Below are 22545 nucleotides of genomic sequence, written 5' to 3'. Positions count from 1 at the left end.
GGCAGTATCCAGTGAAGCAAGTAGCTAAAAAACAGGTCAGGGAGATCCTAGATCAACTTGAATACCAAGGGGTGATTGAAACATGCACCTCGTCCATGAACAATCCTTTGTTTCCTGTCTCCTAACCAGACAATACATATCGTCTAGTTTTGGGCTACAGACATTTAAATTCTTGTTGCAAAACTATTGCAGTGCAAAATGCACACAGTGCAGCACTGATGAACAACATCATGCGCAAAAAATATAAAACTACATTAGATATTTCAAACGGTTTCTTCTGTAAAAATATCGCACCTGAAAGCAGGTACTTGACCGCTTTCTCAATCATGGGGACACAGCGTCACTTCTGTCGTCTCCCCCAGGGATTCAAGATTAGTCCAGGGTTATTTTCAGCCAGAGTAACAGAGTTATTACAAACGTATGGCGATGAGGCATTAACGTATGTCGATGATATCTATCTTACAGACGATGATTTGGATAGGCACTTGAACAGGGTGAGCACCATCATCATCAAGAATCTTTATTTCGGCCAAAACGGCCATAAAAACACAAGTAAAAAATACAGTACAAACCATTAGATAAAAGGAGACGATCATTGCAATCTGAAAAACATCTGGGTGTTCTAATTAAAACAGCCTTACAGCACATACAACCCTCCACTGTCCCCCCAGACTTACTTAGTGGGTCAGTGAGCACATCTAAAATTGTATTTGCTAAGAGTGCATGTGCAATACATAGGGGACTCGGAGCCTAACGTTGACAATGAGTCAGATTCAATAAAGTGCATGTGCAATATGTAAACAGCCAAAGGTTGTTAACCTCTTGGCTGCTAATGACAAGGGTAACTCGTCATGGACTTTCCATTGATTTCAATGGAAAACAAAGGGGCCTTCAAATGTTGCCTTAGCAGTAAAGGGGTTAAAATGCTCCAGTATCCTAAAAAAGGCAAAAGAAATTCATAATACACAATTCACATATCCCCCTCTTGTTTTCCTAAGGGGTATTGCTACTCTTAGAAAGTTTACAGTACAGTGTAATGTTAAAATATCTGCAGAAAGTTTCAGGTACAGTAGAGCCACCTTGGCCTGTCTAAAACCAGCCTTTTTTAAAACTCTTTTTAAAAAATGTTTCCTTGGGAGCATGTAATTCGGGGATAACAGCACAAAGTGAAAGGTATCCTTTGGAGATCGGAGATCGCAGCCGCAGTGACCCTTCTGCTCCACCGTTTTAGTAAAACCTGCAGGCACTGCAAGGCTGTGATGTATGGAATTCAACCTGAAGCGTGTCATAAGGAACCTATCCTGGACACTATGAATGAGATACAGGTAAGGTTCAATGCCCGAGCAAGATTTCGTCAGTATGTGGCTTCTCACTGCGGGTTTTATTATCTCTTGGTCTTCCCTGACAGACCCCAGTAAATTCAAAAACTCCCCCTTCACAATGGTCTTATCATTTGCCAAGATTTTTGTGGGTTGAGTAAAGAGTTCCAGGTGACCCGTGGCCTTAAGATAATCTCTGACATATTTAAGCCATGGGATATTCATCCCCTTGTCCCATGCCAGGCAGTCCTGAATGATATCTCTTGTCAGGGCAGCCTCTGGGTTTGACCAGATCTTAATCCAACAGCTAACTGGTTTTGATTTTATCCTGTCCTCGATGTGAGCAAAACCCAAATCCTCATGTACAATGAAGCCCGGGGTACTTTATGGCACTTTCAGTAGTCTTCTTAACAGTTTATTCTCCTCTGTGTGGATTGACTTTGTGTCCACGAAGCCCCAGACCTCACTGCCATAAAGAACTTTGGCGGAACATATTGAATTGTAGAGAGTCAGGATCTGGTCAGGAGCCCAACGGCCCAGCCTATGTGCGTGATTCATAATTGCCCTCATACTTCTGATTAGTGAACAACATTTGTCCTCCAGCAATGGTTTAAAATCCTTTGTTTCCTGTCTCCAAACCAGACAATACATATCGTCTAGTTTTGGACTACAGACATTTAAATGCTTGTTGCAAAACTTTTGCAGTACAAAATGCACACAGTGCAGCACTGATGAACAACATCGTGCGCAAAAAATATAAAACTACATTAGATATTTCAAACGGTTTCTTTTTTCAAAATATCGTACCTGAAAGCAGGTACTTGACCTCTTTCTCAATCATGGGGACACAGCATCACTTCTGTCGTCTACCCCAGGGATTCAATAATAGTCCAGGGTTATTTTCAGCCAGGGTAACAGAGTTACTACAAACGTATGACGATGAGGCATTATCGTATGTCGATGACATCTATCTTACAGACGATGATTTGGACAGGCACTTGAACAGGGTGAACACCATAATACTTGGCTTTGCCTCTGAAGGGTACAAATTCAATAAAAAAAATTAAGCATTGCCCACCTCAATGTCCTATTCTTAGGATACAACTTTCAAGTCAAGGCAAAAGCCTGGCAGCAACCTTTTTAGAAAAATGTGCGTTGTTTCAACCTCCAAAAACGCTGAAAAACTTACAGTCAGTTCTAGGATTCCTGAATTTTGGAAGAACTTACATTCTAAACTACGCAGAAAGAGTTAAACCTCTCTACGAATTAATCAAACTTGATTTCAAACCTACTATTTGGACTAAAAAACACATAGAAATTTTGTGTTCAGTGCAAACAGACATGTTAGAAACAACATATCTACAGACACACGTAAACGAACGCAACCTTGTAATCCGAATCATCCCCGGGAGATGCGGATTCACATACCTAACCTTTAATGAAGGTGAAAAGGTACCAATAGCTTACAAATCACACTTGTACACCCAAGCTGAAATGAAATTCACTTCTGCAGAAAAAATTCTGACAGCGGTTCAAACTGCAGTAGCAAAAGAGAGCCCTCGCGCAGGGAAAACGCATAAAGGTCGTTACTCCTGTACCTGCCTTAGAGGCAGTGACAAAAGCGAGCATTCCGAATGCAAAAGCTTTACATCCGAGATGGCTACAATGGGTTAATTCGCTTGCTGCAACAGACTTTGAATACATTTTTGAGCCCTACTTGAAAACTCAAGAATTTCTACAATACGAACAAGAATGTCCTCTGCTCACAGAGATTCTGCCTCTAGAGCATTACGAATGTATAATTTATATAGACGGATCAGGACAACCCGCAATTGGGTAAAAACAAGCTTATAGTGCTGCATGCGGGATTGTTAAAGGTCGATGGCGCAATGGTAAATTCAGACCTATGGTCACAAAAACTCCGTAGGAGACTACAGGCTTTCAAGATGGCGCTTGAAAATACTGATCGTGAATTCCATACACTCATAGTGTGCGATTCGTATTACTGGGTCCAGTCTTACAATGAATACTTGCAGAACTGGGTTCAAAACGGTTTCAAAGATGCAAAAGGTGGCACAATTAAGCATAAATTGCTTTGGGAACAAGTAGTTCTATTACAGAAAGAACTACAAAAGACTCACATGATCCATACACTGAGTCATCAGCGTGATGGCGTTCACGTTGCATGGAATTCATTGGCTGATGAAGCCGCAAAGGCAGCTGTGCAAACGGCTTCCGTAGCTGCAATCACTCGTTCAAAAACAAAAATAGACAGCGAGATAATGCAGGCTGTCGCCGCTTCCAATAAAGACAGCGGTAAAATGTTACAGAGAGGCTTTCCACTCAAGTACTCATATATAACTGATGCAAATAATGTACCTTTTGCTCGAATCCCTGGAGTGGGTCATAGGGTAATTCCAAACATGGAACACAGATTAGGACTAATCTTAGCAGCACATGAAGGGCTTGCCTCTGCACACGCAGGTGTTTCTGCCACAGTGTCGTTATTAAAGCAAAGATACTGGTGGCTGCGCATGAGGAAACAGACCCTAAACTATGTTTTGGAATGTGAAATCTGCCAGAAAATGAAAGTTTCAACAGTGAAACGCCTGGTGCAGATGCCCCTTCTCTTTTCAGATAAACCATTAGCATGTGCTTACCTGGACCACTGTGGTCCCTTACAAAGGGATGGCAACTATAAATATATCATGGTCGCAGTGGATTCATGCTCAAGATTCATTTGGATGTGGCCTCGGTGCTCGGCTGACGCCCGAACTGTTATAAAATATTTGCGAGTTCTATTGGCACATATGCAATCGGCACGCTACATTCTGACCAGGATCCTGCGTTTAGCTCTAGAGCTTACAAGGAGGCCATGGCCAGCTTGGGCGTTGCATTGCGGTACTCTAGTCCATTCCATCCTGAGGGAAATTCGATTGTGGAAAGAAAAAACCATGACATAAAGCAATCTATAACAGCTAGGGTATTAGGCTCGGGTGACGGGTGGGTCAAACATCTAATAAGTGTCCAACGTAGTCTTAACAATCTGCCAAGAAATTCTCTGGGTGAAATCCCTCCATATGAAATCCTTTTTGGTACTAGAATGATGGTCGAAGACCTTGATCGTCATACTTCAGTGGTAGAACAAAAACCCTTTGATATCAAAGACCGTTTGGCTGTTTTGCAGGACTTATATGAAATAAGAAGTCTCAGCAACACCATAAAGAAGCCAACGACCACTGAAGAAAAACCAACTGTCCCTGCTAGACCTGTCTGGATTCTAAAGATTGGGGATCTAGTCAGAGAAAAGATTGTGGATAAGAAGGAATTTGGGCCTTTATACAGAAAATCAGTACCTGTGCTAGCAATCCACGGATCAAGAACAGTGTTACTGCCGCCCCTTGCTGGAAGAAAGGAGAAGCGGATCATATCAATTGACCAGGTAAAACCACACCATGTGGCCCATAATAAGTAGTAGGCCCAGTGGACTCCAAAGGTGTAGCAGACGACCAAATTTTGCTACCATCCAAGAGGTTCAAACTGAAAGACTCATCACCTTTGAAGAATCTGCAGTGAGAAAAGAAGGACTATGCAATAAAGCCATGGAACTTGTACCTCTTGACACCCAAATAACAAGTCGTCAAGAAACTCCCGTCTACAATGACGTAGCATCTGACTATACTAATATGTCAAGGGACCAAGCAGCTCCAGCGATTTCGAATAATCCGGATGCAATACCAACAATTGACAGAACTGCCTCTGGCTATTTCATCAATTTTGATACTTTTTCTGAGGCTGCAAGTGAGCCAGAAACAACGCCAGCAAATAAAACTTTCAAGGAACAAGTAACAGAACTTTTTCACCAGTTGCAAATACATATCTGGTTTCACCATGGGTTGAATTTTGGATTGTGTTAGGTGTACTTTATCTCCTACTTTGGCTCATTCTTGTTTTAAGTTTGAGAAAGCTGATAGATGGAAAATATAGTAAAATGGACACAGCAAGTAAGAACATCAACTTGCTCCTGAAGCCACACAAATCATCTCATCGTGAGCAAAGAGACCTGTCGTCAGTAAACATCACAGCTGTTCCCCTACCAGGTGTTATAGCATGGGACAGAACTGACTATGACATTTATGGTCCGGTCGATCTGCTGAAGATTCCACACCAATTTGAGGTTTCCTTGCGTGATTTTGTTTCACCCAGTACATTTTCTGATGATTGGGACTTTGACACTGTTAATAATATGATGACAGATTTAGAAATGTCAGCAAAATTTACGAAACATGAATACTTAGAAGGTTCATCAGATTATGAACAAATGTATTATTTGAATTATTATGGTCATCAATTTGTGCACAAATCCCGAAACCCTAGAAATGTTTTAACTTATAATCAATGGGAAGATTGTCCAACGTCACCAAAGGGTAGCTCTAAAACATTCTATGAAAGATTTCCATACTTCTCAGGTTTTAATGTCACAAATCAAGAAACATTTTACTTTAAAAATGTTAATAAGACAGGCATGAAAAGTATGTTGACTAATACTAAGCAAATTTATTCTGCGGCCTTTTATGCTCGATTGTCCACATTAGGTGTTGACTTTTGGAAAGACAACATCGAGACAAAAACTGTCTGGGGCACAAAAGAGTGGCAGGTGCAAGGTTTAGAAGCCTTATTTAGAGCCTGCATCATCCCAGAACAAATAATGTTTTTAAATGAAACTGTTCAACAGACATCTTGTCTTGGCCTGGCTAAGATAAAAGACTTAAACAAACCGCCCATACCTAAGCCCACACCTGATAGTAATGGAACTACAGATGAGGAGGTAGATGTAAATTATATTTTACTACAAAACAGAACTAATCCTGAATGAAAAAAATGGTTAATCTGGCCCACAGACACGAATAACTGTCAAGATAAATTCCTGAACAAGACACAAGGTTTACAGCAACTAGGCTAGATCCAAGATGTATCCAGAGATAACATCCAGGGATAATAACAACTTACAGTGTAGGAAAATTCTGCCTTGAGTGGCTACAAAAATCAGCACTCCCAGATATAAAACAACACTTAACTTTACTTGAGGATGGCATTGATTTGAGAGAATTCTTACTAGGACCTCGCAAAAAACGTCAGAATCGTTTCATATACGCCTGTATTTACGCTGCTTATAAAGAAGCATGGAAAGTCACGCAAATGGAAACAGCAGAACGAATACGAGAAATTGATTGTATCAATTTAGAGAAAGCTCTCTCTGTAATTGACAATGGGTTAACAACTCTGTCATCCAGAATTTTTTCTTCGGACAGCATTGTATCCTCTGCCATAGACATAATGGAACAAGACTTGCTAATGTCACAACATGGACAGTCTCAATTGCGTTCTATAATGCTGCTAGGCTGGAAGTTACAAAACCTTTGTTCAGGCTATGTGCCTTGGCGTCTAATCAACATCACGTCATTGTTTACTGGATTTAACCTTACAGATAAACAAATCTCTTTGGCACAGAGGGTAGCAGACTATACGGTGCTGAGCATAGAAAAACTGGAAAGATTACCATTAACCGTTTTTGAGAATCCAGCCGTTGAATGGATAATATATGGCACCATCACGACACCAGTGACGATTTTCCAGTTTCAGTATTGCTTAAAACACATACCAGCAGGCCTGTACGAAAGGTTGGGTAAATAATACATAAAGTCGACCTGGGATTTACCATACACACATAAATGTTGGAGTGGGGAAAAGGAGTTATTTCTTAGTGGTAAAAATTGCAAGACCACATTGAGCGGTACACTTCTGTGTCAGGGTATTAATTTACATGGAGCCTGTGACGGTTCTTCAACCAACTTATCATGCCACCTGTAGAGTTCCCCGGCAGCAGTGATAAATCCAATTTGTAGGCAGCTTTCCAATGGGAGCTACATAATGTTGAATGATCACAGCTGTTGTGGAATGATGCCAGGAATTGCATATCTAGTTAGTTTGTCAGCCAGGGTCACTTGCTGTATGCAAGTATTGTTTCCAAAAACTAAGTCAGACGGGGAGTCGCCACTATGACCTTCACTGAACATCTCTTCTATACAAATTGATACTTTAAGCAGAATGAACGCCATTCTTTTACAAAAACCTGCGCCACTGACCTTATCCAGAGAGACGTATGATCTGCAGGTTGCAAGGTCCTCTGCGGAGATACATGCCTTATTATCAACAAACTGCCCCATACATTTTGCAGAAATGTTAGGTCGTATCTTGAACATGTCTGATACCAGTGGTATTGTACATGTATTTAAGACAATTTTTTCGAGACTGTTAGCACCCTTTGAAGCAGTCCTAGGCATTTTTCCTAACTTTGTGCACTCTGTGTGCCTACCTCTCATCTTGGGACTCGTAGCAGGGATAATATTTTTGTTCCTTCTGCTCCGATTTGGCAAGTCCAGTCACCAGCGATACCCAGATTACCATGAAGAACACTCTTCTGGCAATGCAGTATCGTGAGCGCATAACACAGATTCTTGGCTTGGCTCGTTTGAGAGATCTGAATACCATGTGGTTACTTGTTCAGACCAATCTGGCAAGATCGCATCTTACCTGTTCTACGACGCCTGCTTTGTGGAGAGGAATGCATGTTGGATATTTGTCTGACACTTCCATCGGATGTTGACGCTTTGCTTGGTTCAGTAACGGCTCATGCATTGTGTTGTCCCCAACGGCTACCAATCCTGATGACGGCATTCATTGAGGTCTCACCGGCAATTCCAGCTGAGGGTGAAATACGCAGACCAACAGGCACACAGGTACCATCTACTGTGAACATTGCTAATGCAACTGACGCTGACGGCGATGCTTCTCATATGTGTACGATTGATCTACTTAAAGAAGTGGTTCAACTTTCACCTACTGTGGTAGACGATTTCTTTGCCAGCTTAGAAGATTTAATGTTTTCTCCTGACACCGAGAATACTTTTTGAAATTAGCACACAGAGTTCTATCAACTTTGAATTCGACCTTCGTTTTTCTAAACAAAAAACATCTAAGTCTGGAACTCTATTTTTCTACTATTTGATTTGACTTTTTTCCAAAATTGAACTTTTGCACACGGTAATCTGCTTAAAGTAGAACTATTCTTAGAGAACAAGAATTCTTTGAATTCTTCCTAGAACAAAACTAAACTTATCAACAAACAAAAACAGTTTATATATTTTGCTATGGGATGGTCTCGACCTTTTTCTTCTGTATTTCGAGCCATTTCATAAATGTAATTTGTATGATTCATTCAGTTAGCATTGCCAATATCATACTTTATTCTTAAAATGAAATCATTGCTCTCAAATGCGTGCAGTACAAATGCTCACTTTTGTGTGCAACCATTTCAAAAGCATTTTTATGTATTTTTGGGTGGGATTGTAAACACATGCTTTAGATATGTATTAGTGCTTAATTTTAGTAATACCGAACATAAAAAAGTGGAGTGGGTGTTGTATAGCAATTTAGGACCCTAGTGTAATTTTCCCGATTCATGCCCTTATATAGATAAAAATTACCATGTCCTTATATAGGCATAGAAATCATAACCATATTTGGACATAGCTCATGCAGTCCAAATACGGCATGGCTACTTCCACTAGTTCTGAAAATCCACAACGATTTATTGGAAAACTCGGCTTCAGCAGTTAGGGACTTCCCCTTGCTTGAATATTGATGTGTCCAAGAACTCATGGAGTTTTTAAAAAACTGAGACTTTTTGATGACGTTATTATGTCCAACTTTACGTCAAACTCAGCACCTTCAAGGAATAAATATGCCCCCACTTGCCCAAGCAAACACACGCTGGTTTGGAGCAGTTCGACTATCTACTTGCCCGATGCATCTCGCTACAGCAAGTGCTGACGGAAGCTGACCCTCCAGCCAGCGCACTGAGAGAGACGCTGTCTTTTCTCTTGCCTAGAAATCCAGCTCCAGTGTTTCCAAGCTCCCCTTGTGGGGTGTGGGAAATCGAGTCCTGAGACAGAGAGATACCAGACCTCCTTCATTCTAAACCAAGGTACGGAGCTGATTAGACCCTAAGAGAAATCTTGGATAGATTCTTGGCAAAAGAATACTAAACTTATGCTACAACACACTTACTTCTTCCCTCGTACTAGACTTAGGTTAGGTACATCGGGGTAGGCGTATTTTAGAAGCACCAGTTGAGTACTTTTAGTCTTTATTTATTTATGTATGTATTTTATGGCTTAGAAACCATACCATACTTTTACAGTATTATTTTATAATACTCTTCTTGCTGTACGCATTATACTTTACAGCCAGTATTACGATTGTAGCAGTTCATTTCTTCTGCATGAGAAAGAAGACTGTTCAATAAATACTTTTTATTGAAAACGCCCGTCTCTTTATTTTCTCTGCACCTCTGCTGAAATGAAGCATGCACGAATGACTGAGTAAAATATCTATCTATTGTTTCCATGACTCTGAAGATCAGTTTTATCTTGGGAAACAAAGTTTATGCGGTTGTGAGAAACGAATCCCTTCTTGTAAATTCAAGAAAGTTTCTAGTGACTTCTGAGCTAGCTGGCACTCACAATTAAGTCTAATATATTCGATAGAGACCTAGTAGACATAAGTCCTACGTCACGTCTATAGGATATATTATTCCAATGCGCAGAGCCTATTGGGAATATAGGAACTACACTACACTGTTAGGATCTGTCTACTTTAAATATAAGGAGATGTGACCGAATCGCCAGATTAGCCAACCTTGGAACTGGGGAACCAGGTTCGAGCCCTGGTGTTGGCTCAACATCCTGTAATTCTGGGCAAGTCACTTAATCTCCTTGTGCCTTGAAACAAAATGAAACTCACTTTGTGTAATGTAATCTGGTACTCATGTAAAATCTCTAAACGCCTTTGACCATGTTCAGACTGTAAAAACATTTTTCTTTAAAGTCATGGTATAAGGAGATCTTACATGTTGTACAACAGATTGTGCTGCCTATTGACATATTTTGCTACACAGGATGGTCATTATAATTTATAAATTACAAAACATGCAATAACCACTTATGATAATTAACCATCATCTCTTCAAAAATGTATTCATGGTTGCAGAAGCCAACCGTGATGAGTTTCCACGTCCTCTCATGTGCAATTTATTTTTGCTAACATTTTGGTATGTCAGGCTGACATTGTATAAGTGAGTCTCCCTTTTCCACATGCAAATACAAAAATACATTTGTATACTAAAAAGCAATAAACACCATAAGATTAAGGGCCTGATTTAGTTCTCTGCATATGGGTTACTTTGTCACAACATTGATGGATATCCTGTCCCCCGCAATACAAATCTGATTATATCCTATGGTATATATATTTCGGCGGACGGGATATTCTTCACTGTTGTGATGGAGCAACCCGCCAGCGGAGATCTAAATCAGGCCATTAGCCTTATGGTGTTTATTGCTTTTTAGTATGCAAGCACAATTAACCCGTTTACTGCGATGGACATTCCGCCGTGGTGCTGGCGTTCCACGGAGTGGGCAGGGCTGCGTTGTACGCAGCACCCGGAAGTTAGTGCTCACGTCGGCTGTTGGCCGACGCGAGCACAGAACGGGTTAAACAGCCACTTAATACACCCTAACATTTCCATGGTAGCGGGCATGCTAGGAGGAACAGTGCCTAAATTGGGATAGCTGCCATGGCCTAATCATATAACAGCCACCTGCCTCAATTTTGAACAGGCATCCTGGCCTGGTATTGAGTTATTACAATCATGGCTGTATTTAATGCAACTATTGGAAAGAACCTAACCACTGAACAATTTATGGTTTGTATGACACGTTAGCACAGCATAGTTCATTTGAATGCCTGACAACATCACTTGTTTTATTATTTAAAAGTTTAATATATTCTTGTAAAGCTATTGTATGTACATGAAGTATTAGGCACATGCATTCATCATTTCTATAATTTGACTTTATTCCTATCCAGTGGACAGAGCTGACCATCCACCAAAGAGCAAGCCCCATGCGAAGAACAAGATCCTCGGTTGATAGGTGGGTACATGAACTTTCCACCACCAGTGAAGAGGAGGCTCCTTCCACCAGCAATTAGTGGGCAAGCACCAGGCGAGAAACTTGTTCTCCAACTCAAAGACTACAGGAGGAGGCTATCATACATACCAACATTTTGGAGGGAGAAAAGTGGGAGATAAAAAAAAAAGAATCAGGAGAATGTATTTCTCCCATTGACATCTATTTAAGGAGAGACAATTTCAGGCGGGAGACATAAATATTTTTTAAAAAGACATACAAATCAGGCCGAAGGCTTACAATTCGGGAGTCTCCCGCCTGAACCGGGTCCATTGCAATGTATGGGATATATATATGAGAGGTGGGGAAAATTGACACCACATGCTAGAGGAAATGGAGCATGAACCCCTTTTGGTGAAGAGGCAGCTCAATCAGTGGTACTCCAGAAAAATGCCCCTTCATGGCTTTAGAAGCTCCTATACCATCAAGGCTCTAGCTGCACCCCTTGCTGTACCTCCTCAATCAAATGCCTGCGAGGAACACCAGCTGCTGAAGGGAATTAACCACAGAAACCCCTCAGCCCCCATGCGGAGGTCGTGAGTGGCAAAGTTGATGCTCAGAAAAGTGATTTCTCAGTATGGGCAGGAAATGAAATATTAAATTAGGGCCATCCATGAGACAATATATGAACAACAACATAGAGAACTAGGGGTATCTTTTTACCAGTTGCAATCCCTCTGATTCAGTAATTAGAGGGGTTGCAAGCAGTAAAACGTTTTTTTAAATGTACTAAACACATTTTATGATTCGGAATTGCAAAACGTTTTGAGAAATGGTTACCTATTCAGTCAATGGGATGGGTGAATTTTGGGAGTCCTTTCCAAATACTGAATCTGAACACTATGTAGCAGTGTGGTTTGCTACTGTAATTTTGGTTGCAGGCCATTGAAAAATGACCAGCTCCCACTTTGGGCTGGTAAATCATTTGCAAAAGGGAATTGGAGTAGTAGATTCAGGAGGAGAATTCAGTGGTGCAGAGGACAACTGTCCACCCTCAATAATGTTTTTTAAATTGCAAACTTTTTTTAAAGCATCCCAGTTCCATTGAAGAAATCGGACAGCTTTAAAAAAAAGTTTTCTTTTTGAAGCCTTTTTAATGACTTCTATCCATTACAGTAAAATTCAGCAAGTGTTTGTCTGCTGTTAGGTGTCATGGTTATGGTCATGTCTGTGTTACGAATCAGTGTCATAGGAAGCAGCCACCATGCGCACACACTCACACATGAAATGGCATGTACAATCATCTAATCATCATGAAGGTAGAAGCATTGATCAGGACAAGACGCTTACTGATACATTATTCAATGGGAGCAGTTAGGATGGGGTGGATTCTATGGCTTGGCGACTTCGGAGAACAGGCTGATGGCGTTTGAGAGAAAGATAAATACATCGTATTTTCCTGTTTGCCAGCTCCTTAAGAAGCTTAGGCCCTCCTTTACAAGAGGCCTGCACTGCCGGGCATCACTTTTTATGATGATCCGGTGGCGCAGGCCTCTGAATCCGAACAATGTCGCCCTGTATGGCTTTGCATGGCCTCATGGATATGGAGTACGGCAAGGCAATGCAAGTTGTTGTGTTTCCTTACTCTACATCAACGAGGAGTTTCAAGGGCATGGATGTGGGTGTTCCCACTCAACACCCATGGATTTTGACACTGTCTCAGATTTAAAACATCCAATACCTTGGACAGGGCCAAAATCGTACGTCTCCCGCAGAGCAGGCGTAACGAGGAGAAATGTTTGCATTTCTCCTTGTTTTTCTTCTCTAGCCTTATGTGCTGTATTCTGCAGCACACATAGAGCAAGGAAAACACCTCTCATTATTGTTTTTGTGCAGGAAGATACCCCATCCTGCACAAAATCGATCATACCAACATTAAAGACACCCTTGCATCATGGTGCAAGGGTGCCTGCGTTGGCGCTCGGCTGCAAATTGTGCACTGGCTGAAATGACAGGAATGCCATGTATCTTGTAAATATGGTGCATTCCTGCCCTTTCAAATTAGCATAAGGCAGCGCAGCAAAAGGACTTGCTGCACTGCCCTACGCCAATTCTTTGTAAATATGTCTCTTAGGTCACACAGTAGTTCTGGTTCACACTGGGTAGTAGCCATTAAAAAAGGGGTTGACCATGGTGCCAGGGGCGTAATACAGACCCCAGCAGCCCCTGCGGTGCGGGGGGGCCAGAGATGCAGGGGTCCTCCTCAGCACAAAACTCAGGCCCAAGAGCTCCAGATTAAATCCGGAGTGGGGGGCCCTCCATGTACATGGCAGGGGGGCCCCCTCAACTTTCGTTACGCCCCTGAATTGTGCCCGGCAACATAGTGTATGGTTTGCTCAATACTCATTTACTGGTCCCTCCACACCCGAAATCTTATTGACTGCCTGTATTTGTGTGGTGTGCTACAGTAGTGCTTGGATTCCAATATGTAAATTGTACTCCACGAGGTTAGTTATAGCTTGATTTTAGCACACATTCGTAAATTAACCCGTATCCTTTGTTTGACCATTACAGTATTGCTATCCGTGCATGGTAATGAATCTGACTCATCTGCTCCAAGGTGCACTGATTACCAAAAGAGACACAGTAAAGGCCCAGCTTAACCCAAGACGTGACTTCACCGTGTAACAGTCACTGAAGAAGTGTTTCTTAACTTTGTTCCCTTGTTTTTTCCCTCATTGTTGCTGTGGCTTGCAATGATGATCCTTACTTAGCTCTAGGGGCAGAGTCTGTTAGAAGGAAGGTTTACGTCAGATTTTCTTGCCTTCAAACTAGACTGGTAACCGGTATTGGCATGCATATACAATAGTATCAGGAAAAGCTGCTGAGAGATATATGCAATGGAGATAAATGAGGGAAACAGAGACCTTGGCATCAGTGGTGGCTGCTATGGAATGGGGTGGTAGGTCGTGGGAGGGAATGGATAAAACAAACAAAAAAAACATACCTAATTACACCCATAGCTTCTCCTCCGCCCTCTTCTCTTCCTGGGTCCAAGCAGGAGAGTGTCTCCCCTAATCCAATCACTATGCTGTTGTCATCACCATGACTGCAGGGTTGTCATTGGTCTGAGCGGCCTATTTGGCCACTCAGACAGTGCCTGGGAGCCTTGGGACTGTTCTCCACCTGACTGTGAAACACAGCCAGGTGGAGAACAGCTAAGTGTGCATGACTGTTTGGCTGGCCCAAGACGGATGGACAAACTGTCATGCACACTTATGGTTCACAAACCACAAACCACTCCTCCTCCCTGTGACCCCCGCCCCGCCCTGCCCTAGCAAAGCCCCGTTGCCGGTACAAAAAAGAAAATGATAACGTCATTATCATTTTATCTTTCTGCTCTTTATTCTGCCTCTTTCTGACCATTATTTTGCCTCTGTTTGCTAGTTTCTGTCCCTTATTTTGTCTCTTTATGTTCACTTTTGACCTTTATGTTGCCTCTTTCTGCTTGTTTCCGACCTTTATTTTGATGTTGAATCCACAACGCTCAGATATCCCTAGGGGTGACACTGATGTGCTATACAAATGCTGATTGATACAATTGATTCAATCGTTTTTTGAGGCCCAACATCTTTTTCTCCATTTGCTTCATCCATGCTTGAGAAGTGAGGGAAGTTGTACTGGATCTGGTAATTTATATATTTAGACCAACAACAGCAGTGCCACAGATGCCTTCCTTACTCCATTGTCTACTGTTTCTACTGAACTGTCCCATTTTGCTTTCTTAGAACCACTTCTGATGTTATTGATAGCAATTCCATAATACCTCTAGGTATGTCTCCTATCATCACATTCTTCTTTTGAATGCTTTTGTTTAATGTACCAATCCCCATTGTCAAGGTGTGCTGACTTGCATTACTTTTTGATTTTTCAGACACATGGTTGGAACCTAAATGATATTGCTGTTTGTACATGTTTCATGCAAAGCTCAACACAATAATACTGTCGATCTGGCACGAGGCCTCACTCTGCACACTCAGGATTTGGAATGACACCTCTGTGTCCATCAAGACCACCGCCATCCTTCTTTAATTTGGGAAACAACTAAAGTACCACTCTATTAAGAACACTACATTGTCAGACATTAATTAGTAATCCCATCCCTTTCCAGTACACACACATATACACACATATATATACATATATATATTTATCCACAACTTTTCCCACCAGGGAAACAACGGGTCGCACAACCAACTGGAGTTTTAACAGCAATCTCCTTTTATTTTTCACAGCATACCGTACGGAGAGTTCTTGAGAGTCCGGCGGATATGCAGTGAACAAGATGAGTGGGACAAGAATAGTAAAAAGACAATGGAAAGATTCATAAAAAGAGAATACCCAGCAAAAATAGTCAAAAACAGTTTGATAAGAACCAGCACAAAGACCAGAGAGGAATGTCTCAAAAGGAAAAGACCTGAGGATGACACAGAAACAGGTAACATCCGTCTGATCATGGACTTCTCCCAAGAAAGTGAAAAAATATCCAAGATTCTAAGAAAAAATTGGAAACTGCTACAGTTGGACAATACAGTGAAGGAAATTGTGGGAACTCATCCAACTGTAACATACAGACGTGCTAAAAACGTGAAGGATCATCTGATACATAGCCATTTCCAGAAAAAACGACAGGACGATTGGCTCAAAACCAAAGGCTTCGTGAAATGTCACGGTTGCAAAATGTGCCAAATAGCTAAGCAAACTAAGGAAATAACGTTGGCAAACAAGAAGAAATGGCAAATCAGACAGTGTATCACATGTAAAACCCCATTTACTGTTTACGTAGTAGAATGTCCTTGCCCAATGCAATATGTGGGAAGTACGACTGCAGAATTAAAAAATCGCATTTTGCAACATATGCGTGCAACAATTCATAAGGACCGCTCCAATGCCATAGCGAAACATATGGAACAATCTCACCAAGGAGACTGGCAAAAGTTGAGATTTTATGGCATACAAACAATCGCAAAGGGAGAGCGGGGAGGTGATCGAGAAAGAAAATTAAGGCAAGCAGAATTGAGATTCATTATCAACCTGAGGACCCTGCACCCAAATGGGTTAAATCAATCGGAGGAATTATATGTGCACCTTTAATAAGCAGCGTAATGGAACTTATAATGAACAGTGAACATTGATTTGCAATGATGAACGTGAAGTGTGCCTATTTGCAGGCAGAACAATGGTATATACATCAGCCTATTGGAAGGCGCTGAGAGACTATCATAGAACAGTAGAAAGGAGTACTAGCAGAATGCTTAATAATAATTAATTCAACGTATTTTGTTTTGGTGCATTAATAAGTTGGTATTTTGTTTCAAACAACCTTAAAAACTACAAAGACCAGAATCCTTGATTTAACATGTGACAGGAAGTGACACAATACTGAAAAAAGAATGTTTATAAATGTACATGGGTGGGGCAAACCCGGTGATCGTGAGCAAGGTGGCGACACACCGAAACGCGTAGATCAAATGCGCTATTTGCCCTGTGTTTTTTAAAAATAAAAGGAGATTGCTGTTGGTTGTGCGACCCGTTGTTTCCCTGGTGGGAAAAGTTGTGGAGAAATTGAGCGGCGTGGTTCAGCCGCAGGATACCGCACATGCACGAGCGCTGCATGATTCCCGAGCAGGAACCATTGTGGAGGTGATGTATATATATATATATATATATATATATATATATATATATATATGGAAGAAAAGGTTGCCACCTAGGTGGGAATGCACTTACAGGTAGGAATTAATGCCAGCGCAAGGGCGCGAGCTGCGAACAGAGTCCCTTTCCTGCCAGACGCGTTTCGGGCCAACGCCCTCTTCAGTGGCAGCACATGTGACATGACGGCAGCTGCAGGCACCAGTAAATACCCTCAGTGATTATGCACAGGTGTGAAACCTGAAGCAATGCTTTCTGGGACTGGTGGTTCGATAAAACCCAAGTGGGTCGCCGCCGCCATTCGCATGCAAAAAAAGTTTTAAAGGGATTGCCAATGTCCCCGCAAGCACCCCGCAAGTAAAGGCACCTCCTGTACCACAAAAAGCTGCCCAAATGAGGCAGCCGTGGACCCGCAGTTTGTCCGCGGATGTGCAAACCCGCGACCGTGGCCGGCCGCTAACAAATGGAAGAAAAGGTTGCCACCTAGGTGGGAATGCACTTACAGGTAGGAATTAATGCCAGCGCAAGGGCGCGAGCTGCGAACAGAGTCCCTTTCCTGCCAGACGCGTTTCGGGCCAACGCCCTCTTCAGTGGCAGCACATGTGACATGACGGCAGCTGCAGGCACCAGTAAATACCCTCAGTGATTATGCACAGGTGTGAAACCTGAAGCAATGCTTTCTGGGACTGATGGTTCGATAAAACCCAAGTGGGTCGCCGCCGCCATTCGCATGCAAAAAAAGTTTTAAAGGGATTGCCAATGTCCCCGCAAGCACCCCGCAAGTAAAGGCACCTCCTGTACCACAAAAAGCTGCCCAAATGAGGCAGCCGTGGACCCGCAGTTTGTCCGCGGATGTGCAAACCCGCGACCGTGGCCGGCCGCTAACAAATGGAAGAAAAGGTTGCCACCTAGGTGGGAATGCACTTACAGGTAGGAATTAATGCCAGCGCAAGGGCGCGAGCTGCGAACAGAGTCCCTTTCCTGCCAGACGCGTTTCGGGCCAACGCCCTCTTCAGTGGCAGCACATGTGACATGACGGCAGCTGCAGGCACCAGTAAATACCCTCAGTGATTATGCACAGGTGTGAAACCTGAAGCAATGCTTTCTGGGACTGGTGGTTCGATAAAACCCAAGTGGGTCGCCGCCGCCATTCGCATGCAAAAAAAGTTTTAAAGGGATTGCCAATGTCCCCGCAAGCACCCCACAAGTAAAGGCACCTCCTGTACCACAAAAAGCTGCCCAAATGAGGCAGCCGTGGACCCGCAGTTTGTCCGCGGATGTGCAAACCCGCGACCGTGGCCGGCCGCTAACAAATGGAAGAAAAGGTTGCCACCTAGGTGGGAATGCACTTACAGGTAGGAATTAATGCCAGCGCAAGGGCGCGAGCTGCGAACAGAGTCCCTTTCCTGCCAGACGCGTTTCGGGCCAACGCCCTCTTCAGTGGCAGCACATGTGACATGACGGCAGCTGCAGGCACCAGTAAATACCCTCAGTGATTATGCACAGGTGTGAAACCTGAAGCAATGCTTTCTGGGACTGGTGGTTCGATAAAACCCAAGTGGGTCGCCGCCGCCATTCGCATGCAAAAAAAGTTTTAAAGGGATTGCCAATGTCCCCGCAAGCACCCCGCAAGTAAAGGCACCTCCTGTACCACAAAAAGCTGCCCAAATGAGGCAGCCGTGGACCCGCAGTTTGTCCGCGGATGTGCAAACCCGCGACCGTGGCCGGCCGCTAACAAATGGAAGAAAAGGTTGCCACCTAGGTGGGAATGCACTTACAGGTAGGAATTAATGCCAGCGCAAGGGCGCGAGCTGCGAACAGAGTCCCTTTCCTGCCAGACGCGTTTCGGGCCAACGCCCTCTTCAGTGGCAGCACATGTGACATGACGGCAGCTGCAGGCACCAGTAAATACCCTCAGTGATTATGCACAGGTGTGAAACCTGAAGCAATGCTTTCTGGGACTGGTGGTTCGATAAAACCCAAGTGGGTCGCCGCCGCCATTCGCATGCAAAAAAAGTTTTAAAGGGATTGCCAATGTCCCCGCAAGCACCCCGCAAGTAAAGGCACCTCCTGTACCACAAAAAGCTGCCCAAATGAGGCAGCCGTGGACCCGCAGTTTGTCCGCGGATGTGCAAACCCGCGACCGTGGCCGGCCGCTAACAAATGGAAGAAAAGGTTGCCACCTAGGTGGGAATGCACTTACAGGTAGGAATTAATGCCAGCGCAAGGGCGCGAGCTGCGAACAGAGTCCCTTTCCTGCCAGACGCGTTTCGGGCCAACGCCCTCTTCAGTGGCAGCACATGTGACATGACGGCAGCTGCAGGCACCAGTAAATACCCTCAGTGATTATGCACAGGTGTGAAACCTGAAGCAATGCTTTCTGGGACTGGTGGTTCGATAAAACCCAAGTGGGTCGCCGCCGCCATTCGCATGCAAAAAAAGTTTTAAAGGGATTGCCAATGTCCCCGCAAGCACCCCGCAAGTAAAGGCACCTCCTGTACCACAAAAAGCTGCCCAAATGAGGCAGCCGTGGACCCGCAGTTTGTCCGCGGATGTGCAAACCCGCGACCGTGGCCGGCCGCTAACAAATGGAAGAAAAGGTTGCCACCTAGGTGGGAATGCACTTACAGGTAGGAATTAATGCCAGCGCAAGGGCGCGAGCTGCGAACAGAGTCCCTTTCCTGCCAGACGCGTTTCGGGCCAACGCCCTCTTCAGTGGCAGCACATGTGACATGACGGCAGCTGCAGGCACCAGAAAATACCCTCAGTGATTATGCACAGGTGTGAAACCTGAAGCAATGCTTTCTGGGACTGGTGGTTCGATAAAACCCAAGTGGGTCGCCGCCGCCATTCGCATGCAAAAAAAGTTTTAAAGGGATTGCCAATGTCCCCGCAAGCACCCCGCAAGTAAAGGCACCTCCTGTACCACAAAAAGCTGCCCAAATGAGGCAGCCGTGGACCCGCAGTTTGTCCGCGGATGTGCAAACCCGCGACCGTGGCCGGCCGCTAACAAATGGAAGAAAAGGTTGCCACCTAGGTGGGAATGCACTTACAGGTAGGAATTAATGCCAGCGCAAGGGCGCGAGCTGCGAACAGAGTCCCTTTCCTGCCAGACGCGTTTCGGGCCAACGCCCTCTTCAGTGGCAGCACATGTGACATGACGGCAGCTGCAGGCACCAGTAAATACCCTCAGTGATTATGCACAGGTGTGAAACCTGAAGCAATGCTTTCTGGGACTGGTGGTTCGATAAAACCCAAGTGGGTCGCCGCCGCCATTCGCATGCAAAAAAAGTTTTAAAGGGATTGCCAATGTCCCCGCAAGCACCCCGCAAGTAAAGGCACCTCCTGTACCACAAAAAGCTGCCCAAATGAGGCAGCCGTGGACCCGCAGTTTGTCCGCGGATGTGCAAACCCGCGACCGTGGCCGGCCGCTAACAAATGGAAGAAAAGGTTGCCACCTAGGTGGGAATGCACTTACAGGTAGGAATTAATGCCAGCGCAAGGGCGCGAGCTGCGAACAGAGTCCCTTTCCTGCCAGACGCGTTTCGGGCCAACGTCCTCTTCAGTGGCAGCACATGTGACATGACGGCAGCTGCAGGCACCAGTAAATACCCTCAGTGATTATGCACAGGTGTGAAACCTGAAGCAATGCTTTCTGGGACTGGTGGTTCGATAAAACCCAAGTGGGTCGCCGCCGCCATTCGCATGCAAAAAAAGTTTTAAAGGGATTGCCAATGTCCCCGCAAGCACCCCGCAAGTAAAGGCACCTCCTGTACCACAAAAAGCTGCCCAAATGAGGCAGCCGTGGACCCGCAGTTTGTCCGCGGATGTGCAAACCCGCGACCGTGGCCGGCCGCTAACAAATGGAAGAAAAGGTTGCCACCTAGGTGGGAATGCACTTACAGGTAGGAATTAATGCCAGCGCAAGGGCGCGAGCTGCGAACAGAGTCCCTTTCCTGCCAGACGCGTTTCGGGCCAACGCCCTCTTCAGTGGCAGCACATGTGACATGACGGCAGCTGCAGGCACCAGTAAATACCCTCAGTGATTATGCACAGGTGTGAAACCTGAAGCAATGCTTTCTGGGACTGGTGGTTCGATAAAACCCAAGTGGGTCGCCGCCGCCATTCGCATGCAAAAAAAGTTTTAAAGGGATTGCCAATGTCCCCGCAAGCACCCCGCAAGTAAAGGCACCTCCTGTACCACAAAAAGCTGCCCAAATGAGGCAGCCGTGGACCCGCAGTTTGTCCGCGGATGTGCAAACCCGCGACCGTGGCCGGCCGCTAACAAATGGAAGAAAAGGTTGCCACCTAGGTGGGAATGCACTTACAGGTAGGAATTAATGCCAGCGCAAGGGCGCGAGCTGCGAACAGAGTCCCTTTCCTGCCAGACGCGTTTCGGGCCAACGCCCTCTTCAGTGGCAGCACATGTGACATGACGGCAGCTGCAGGCACCAGTAAATACCCTCAGTGATTATGCACAGGTGTGAAACCTGAAGCAATGCTTTCTGGGACTGGTGGTTCGATAAAACCCAAGTGGGTCGCCGCCGCCATTCGCATGCAAAAAAAGTTTTAAAGGGATTGCCAATGTCCCCGCAAGCACCCCGCGGCGGCGACCCACTTGGGTTTTATCGAACCACCAGTCCCAGAAAGCATTGCTTCAGGTTTCACACCTGTGCATAATCACTGAGGGTATTTACTGGTGCCTGCAGCTGCCGTCATGCCACATGTGCTGCCACTGAAGAGGGCGTTGGCCCGAAACGCGTCTGGCAGGAAAGGGACTCTGTTCGCAGCTCGCGCCCTTGCGCTGGCATTAATTCCTACCTGTAAGTGCATTCCCACCTAGGTGGCAACCTTTTCTTCCATTTGTTAGCGGCCGGCCACGGTCGCGGGTTTGCACATCCGCGGACAAACTGCGGGTCCACGGCTGCCTCATTTGGGCAGCTTTTTGTGGTACAGGAGGTGCCTTTACTTGCGGGGTGCTTGCGGGGACATTGGCAATCCCTTTAAAACTTTTTTGCATGCGAATGGCGGCGGCGACCCACTTGGGTTTTATCGAACCACCAGTCCCATAAAGCATTGCTTCAGGTTTCACACCTGTGCATAATCACTGAGGGTATTTACTGGTGCCTGCAGCTGCCGTCATGTCACATGTGCTGCCACTGAAGAGGGCGTTGGCCCGAAACGCGTCTGGCAGGAAAGGGACTCTGTTCGCAGCTCGCGCCCTTGCGCTGGCATTAATTCCTACCTGTAAGTGCATTCCCACCTAGGTGGCAACCTTTTCTTCCATTTGTTAGCGGCCGGCCACGGTCGCGGGTTTGCACATCCGCGGACAAACTGCGGGTCCACGGCTGCCTCATTTGGGCAGCTTTTTGTGGTACAGGAGGTGCCTTTACTTGCGGGGTGCTTGCGGGGACATTGGCAATCCCTTTAAAACTTTTTTGCATGCGAATGGCGGCGGCGACCCACTTGGGTTTTATCGAACC

Source organism: Lissotriton vulgaris, chromosome 3_1 (genome assembly GCF_964263255.1).
Source record: "Lissotriton vulgaris chromosome 3_1, aLisVul1.2, whole genome shotgun sequence".
NCBI lineage: Eukaryota > Metazoa > Chordata > Amphibia > Caudata > Salamandridae > Lissotriton > Lissotriton vulgaris.
This window is presented reverse-complemented; position numbering follows the sequence as displayed.